This window comes from Papaver somniferum, chromosome 5 (genome assembly GCF_003573695.1).
Source record: "Papaver somniferum cultivar HN1 chromosome 5, ASM357369v1, whole genome shotgun sequence".
NCBI lineage: Eukaryota > Viridiplantae > Streptophyta > Magnoliopsida > Ranunculales > Papaveraceae > Papaver > Papaver somniferum.
The window spans coordinates 101,480,445-101,487,378 of record NC_039362.1 but is presented as its reverse complement, the minus strand read 5'-3'; the positions used below and the strand labels follow the sequence as shown (position 1 = coordinate 101,487,378).

At 34.6% G+C, this 6,934-nt stretch overlaps 1 long non-coding RNA gene across 3 annotated transcripts; it reads right to left on the bottom strand.

Moving 5' to 3' along the window:
* Window positions 1-226: 226 nt before the first annotated feature.
* Window positions 227-2,048, bottom strand: LOC113282321. Of its 3 annotated transcripts, none has more exons than XR_003326763.1 (4): window positions 1,997-2,048; window positions 1,476-1,521; window positions 594-1,390; window positions 227-504 (listed from the first exon to the last, which is right to left on the bottom strand). It is a non-coding gene; the product is annotated as an uncharacterized LOC113282321 (long non-coding RNA). The 3 variants fall into 3 exon arrangements; XR_003326762.1 differs by having other exon boundaries at window positions 227-1,020; window positions 1,159-1,390; XR_003326761.1 differs by having other exon boundaries at window positions 227-1,390.
* Window positions 2,049-6,934: the final 4,886 nt, after the last annotated feature.

The following is a 6,934-nucleotide window of genomic DNA, read 5'->3' as shown; positions in this document are numbered from 1 at the left end:
CTCTAATCAAAGCAGGGTGAAAGTAAACTAGACGGGATATGCTACCATAAACTAATAAACACATTTATATATACCTAAAATTAGATTGAGAAAACCACCCACTTAGCAACTTTCTCTGACGTGACATATAGCAACTTGTATTTACAGCAAAACAGAGCTCAGTTCTCTAGAATATCTCTTGCTGCTCAGTCCACTCGCAATTATTCTTTATGGCAAACGAGAATAGTTGAAAGCAAAAGAAAATAAAATGACATTTAAGTAATCATAACTACTTCAGTGGGTGTCTTAGACAATTTACTTTCATCCTAAAGAAGACTAAGGCCACTAGCAAACACATCAGAGTCCAAGACAACGATACAAACGATTAGCAAATACTTTCCACTTATTTTCCTGAAGTGTTGAAATAAAATTCAGAAGAAGCTGTATAGTGCTAAAATATCAAAAGAATTTGAATAGTACCCTTAATCGAGGTGTATTCACGATCATCATCCCATCCTCTTTTGCCTGCAAATTTCAGTTTATACTGGTGGTATAACAATAGCAAAATATAATTCTAAAATCACTCATAGAATTGAGTTGCGAATAAAACATACACGGAAATAACATTTGTTTGCATAGGTACGCCTCACAAGAATGTGGAGGATTGTGCATTTCATTTTATTCTCTGTTTTCTTAGCTAAGTTTCTTTGAACTCATTGTTGATGAAACTGTTCCAAGCATTTTAGGGAACCCTAATCGGAACCTTAGCTAGAATCTGTTCTTTACTTTTCCACACATTTGTACCCAACTGGCTTGAATAATTTCTTCAACCTGCGGTTTACCATAACAACGGAGAAACCTACAGTGTTTGCTTAACAATAAAAACACACGAAACTTGTGCACAAACAAGTGAATTGACTCTATATCATATAAATCAACGCCAACGAGACAAAGAAAGCAAATAACATAGGAATCATATTGTTGTGTCATACTCACCTGATGTGATTCCAAATCCTTGAAATCCTTAATGTTTACTTATCCCTGAAAGGTAATTAAAGGAAAAAGAGACAAAGAAAGTATTTCAGCCAAGCCTAATGAACATACTATAAAAGACAGTCATGGCAATGTTAGGCTACACCATAAGCACTACTAGTCAACCGTAAATAACTATTACACAACCTTAATGCTAGCTAGTATCCTTCTCTTGAGTCAAGTGAAGCATTAAGTTGGGTGAAGCAGCTGCAACGAGTGTCAACTGCTACAAGACGGGCAGATTAGGATACTGTATTTCATTCCCTAGCTCACCTATATGGCAATGTATGCTGCAGTTTTTCAATACCATAATCTAACCAAGAAAACACACAACTCTATCAAGTAAATCTGTCTTTTTTTAAGCAATTTATCAAGCAACCTGCAGACAAACAAGTTGAATTACTCTATATGATATAAATCAACACCAATAAGAGTATGAAAGTATCATATAAACCGTATCACACCTGATGTGATACCAAAATCCTTAAATGGTACCAAATGTTTGTTAACCTGAAATAGAAATTAGGGAAAAATAAATAAAAAACTTACAAACGCAGAAAAATAGAAAAGGAATCACAATACTAAAATAAGGTGAGCGGAACAATTATAATTAGGATAAGCAACCTCCCTAAAATCAAATCTATAGAAACCTCTAAAATTAATCTAACATGAGATGATATAATTATAATTAGGATATAAGCAATCTATAAAAAACCCTAAAATCAAATCTATAAAAACCCTTAAATCAAATCTAATCTAACATGAAATTAGGATAACCAATCTATAGAAACCCCTAAAGTCAAATCTAATTTAACATTAGATGATGTAATTATATTCATAACTTTTCTCGGAGAATAGCAGAGAAAAAGTTTCAAGATATTAAAAGAATTTTTTAAAAGAAAGGGAACAATTTCACGATGATTTATTCTTTGTATGTTATTTTCACGGTCGATTTTGAAGACGTCAAAAGAAAATGGTTCAATACCTGGAAAGAAGAGAAGATGATACTTCGGTGATTTGTTTAGGTTTTAATAAACGCAAATATGGTTATTCGATAAATAAGGGAAAGTCATGAGAGGTGGGCTTTCATTATTTTGGCGGTGTTAAAGGGCCCATGCCCATGGGTGTGCGGTCCAAAACAGAAGTCCTTTGATTTTCCCTTTAGTCTTTTGATTTACCCTCTCCATGTATATACAAGATAATCTATCTATGTAATGATATAAGTCTTTATCAATGAAACCCTTCTCTTTTCTCTGCCTCTTCCTTTTTCCTTGTTATTCTACTGCAAAACGTTATCACCACGAGCTCTCGCCCCGCATCAATGATTTTTTTTTTTTGGATTTCTATCAAATCCGTGAAGGACTGTTTTGGATCTGTATTTTTTTTCAATTAAATACAGTATGTTGGAATCAATGGGATCGCCGGAATCGAATCAAATCAGATAAGTTGGATATATTTTTTTCTATATTATATATATTTTTTATTCGCTGTTTTTAATTGGGTATATTGGAAAAGTTGATTTGATGATGAATCCAGGGATTATTTTGGTCGTTGTCATACTGTGTTGGTACTAATCATCAGGAATTATTGTTTTTTGGTTGTAATGATAGTTCCATAATTTGGGATTTGGTTGGATTATTGTTTTGATTCATAGTTTCGTAATTTTGGGATCTGGTTGGATCTTGGTTTAGGTCGGTGGGAGAAAATCTGTTCGCATACCGGGGAGAAGAAAGGCTGTTCGCATAACCGGATACCAAAATCTTTAAATTATTTGATTTTGCTCTGAGTTTGGGATGTTTCTTTCTGTGGTTTAAAGTGTTCCTGACTAAACAATCATGAAAGAAATTGTGACAATCCAGGTTGGAGGTTATCCTAACTTCATTGGCTCCCACTTTTGGAACTTTCAGGTCTTCTGAGGAAATTAGATTCTTGATAAACGGGTTCCAAGTATACCCGATATTTGAGATGAAATCAGTCCCGGTTCCACCCATTCTGGTTCCAGTTATCCTTACCTGTCCCACCCGGTCCGAGTTAACCCGATCCGACCCAGTCAACTCCGATCCAACCCGGTCAGCCCTGTTCCGGTCCGACCCGACCCGTTAAGCCATGTTCCATAGCATGTCCTGTTATATTATGTTTTTGGGATGTGCGCGACCAAGGGCATTCTGGATTTGTGTATATACGGTGGGAACCAAATTTTAAGGTATGGAACTATAACACGAGTTTTTATATGCTAGGCTTATTTATTCACTAGGTGTTTTTTTTTTTTTTAGAATATGCCTAGTTTTGTTAATTTTTGTCTTAAAATAAGTTCAACAGCATATAAACGATCAATTTAAATTATTTTTATTGATCTCAATCATTAAGAATTTTGGTCTTAATGTTATTTGTTCTCTTGAATATGATATTGGCTATAGTCGAATGATGTCTTTTATTCAATTGGTTGTACCAACTCTATTTCAATGTATTCATTTGGGGTTTAAAAGGACTTAAGCACTATTATTGTGTACTTGATATTTTTCTCCCAAAATTTGAATGTTCCTTGAAATGTATCCACTTGCTCGACTATTAATATGTCAGTTGTTTCAAAACATACGTTCAAATAAAATCACATGTATTCCCATTTTTGTGGAAGAACTCACAAAAGATGATATGAGTCAGAAAATTTTCATTTCTCTACTTCATCCATAATACTAACGAATCGGTATATGTTGAAGTATGACAACAAGAGAATTAATTATTTTTAATAATATATTCAACCTAAAGTAAGTGGTTGACATGTGTAGTGAGATTCTCTTGGCCTATTGAGATAAAGAAATTTCTCAAATTAAGCTAAATGTAGCAAAATTGAAAATGAAAAGAACCCCAGAGTGATAAGGGTTAGACTTAATGACTCATATAAAGCATGTGAAAAGGGACATATATATCATGAGACGGAAATGTATTTTTTCCCAGTAGTAATGACACCAAAGTACCGGTATCAGCTGAATATGGGATGAAGCTAAGATGTAATTCTAGCTCCCATCATAAATGAAAGAGTTGGAAATGCGCCTGGTCATAGGTGTTGATATATACAATGTAATATGTGTATCATAGTAGCAACCAATTTTAACATCAATGGCAACAAGAACTTTGCCTGGCCAATTGACTATTTAATTGAACTAGATCATATGTCTGCCCTTACAGTGAGAATGGATTTGATTGCATCTATAAATTATTTCTAATGAATGTGGAAGGAAGCATATTCTTAGAAAATTAATGTGTCAATCTAGTGAATTGTAGATCACTGGAACTTGGAATCCTTATTAACCCCAACAATGAAATGATTGGGATTGATTCGTAAATACTTTGACATAACCATAAGGCACATTGGTTGTGACACGATGTTCCGTTTTGAAAGTACTAACACGAGCATCACTTCATTTGAATGTATAAGAAAATGAACTAATAGAATGTGAAGTTACGACATCTATCATAATCAGTGATTTCTAAAGTTACTAGATTTGCACCGCCTCTCCCCATTATGCTTTAGAGTAAGAAAGCACGTCACTCATCTTACAAAGTCTCTCTTTAGTGAAACATGATTGAGACCATCCTGTTTTACTTAGATGCAAATGTTAACTAACTCATTCTCCAAAGAAATAAAGTGTTGTTAGTGAACATATATCCATGCAGAATGCGGACCATTCAAGTGATTTATGGCTCTGGTGGATGATTCGACGCATTAAATCAGTTATTGTTCATAACAAACGATGCGTTTAATTTTTGTAGAATTTCTAGCACATATTACACAAAGCAAATTGCAAAGGCTCACCACCCTTCTTAATTCTAGAGAATTTACATCAAAAGGACTTGATGAATATTGCATGTTTAATAAGATCAATATAGAACATCTTATACCCAATGGTCTCGCAGAGGCTACCATCAAAAGTTACAGATGGTGTCTAAGGAATAGGTTATGCATAACCTTTTATTGCTTTAGGGATATGCAATATTACGCGCATCTTTACTTAATTCGTTTTAGAACCCAATATTAATCAACCTTTTCTGCGTACCAGTTGGTAACTGGATTTAAGCCTGACATTCGTGTTCTTACACATTTTTGGTTGCACTATATATGTGCTATTACGAGTCCACATCGTACAATGATGGGTCACGAAAATGATTAAGTAATTTTGTTGGATATTTACTCTCAATAATTATCCGCATTTTAAAACTTTTGGCAGGAGATCACTTACCGCTAGATTTGTGGGTTATCACTTTAATGAGACAGTCTTCCCGTCGTTAGGGGGAGATAAGAAAAAGTATTTTCTAAGAGAACGACAGGAATTGTCGTGGTGTGTTCCCACTGTGTATCATATTGATTCTTGTACTCCACAAATGTAATTGTGAAGTGATAAAGAATATTCGATTTTCAGAATGTACACTGATGTCGCTAAAGTGACAAGATCACACATACCATATGCAAATATTCCTGCAAGGTTAGAAATACTCGGTATAGGGTACACCATAGACTAAGGTGTTGCAACTACACTTGGTGGAAGTGTAGTTGAGGCCGTGGCTCCATAAAGGAAGATGGAGAGACCACTTGGTTCGATCAATCCTCACCTAGAAAGGAAGTAGGTGAGTAAGGCACAACTTATTTATATCATCAGAAATCATCTCATAAGATTGTCTCTGAATATGTCCATGAATCAAACTGGAGGACGCTCCCAAGTTTTAAATGATTCTAGAGAACAATGAAATCTGACGGATTATGAGAATGCACATGAGTTAATGGAAGGATCATGCGTGCACAGTGATGATATAATCCATAAATAGTTGCTCCAGAAGTAGAGCACAATGAGATCGAACCATGCTTTATTTTGATTAATTTCAAATAAATAGCATATTTGTCCTACACAATCCAGGTAGAACTTAGTTCTTTGGAAAATATACGGGTATTTGGTGTGGTAGTTCTAACCAACCAAGTGTAAAGCCTATTGGACATATATAATTAATTTGTCATAAAGCATAATGAGAAGAAAGTAGTCTTAAAGTACAAAGACTCGCCTTGTGGCGCGAGGTTTCTCACAAAGCCCTGGAATTGTTCTCTTGTAATGAACGTTATGGAGTTCCGCTACCTAGTTAGCTTGGTAATTTCAAAAGGACTTGAAATGCAGCATATGTATATGGTTGTTACGTATCTCTGAAAGAATCAAGAGATAGAAGATATTTATAAAAATAGTTGATAGACTTTTGTTGCCCAAATCAAATGACTCTAAACCACGGAGTGCGTTTACAGTTAGATAGAACGCTCACTTATAGATTCAAGCAATCAGACGGATGTGGTATACCAGTCTAAGTGGCTATTTGATTTGGAGGGGATACACAAGTAAGTTATTTTTCCTTACGTATTCATAAGAAAGTTCATGATTTGGAATTGTAGCTATTTATGTTGATGGTACATACATGATGTGTACTCTTGATGTGATAAGAGACCTTAAAAGCTATTTAAAATCCGAAGTTGAGATGAAAAATCTAGGGAAAGCTCGATCGAATACTGATCTTGTGGTATATTATTCCACCAGTTTGCATATGTCTAAAGTTGTCAGGCAATTTAACAAAGACATGCATCCTGATAGCACTCCCATGATCAGTCGAGGTTCAAATGTAAGTAAGTAACCATTTTGTCAAAAAGAAATATGACGAAGATGTGTTGGGAGATGAAATTCCCATATCTAAGTACAATATACGCATTTTTGTACTTAGTATAATAATGTACTCGATTAAATTTTACGTCTTCAGGGAACTTGTTAGCTAGATATAGCTCCGCGCCAATGCAACGTCATTGGAATGCTATAGTGAATGTAATCATGTACTTAAAAGTAACCATTGACATAAATTTGTTTTATCCCTACAAATACATTAAAAGGAATGCTAA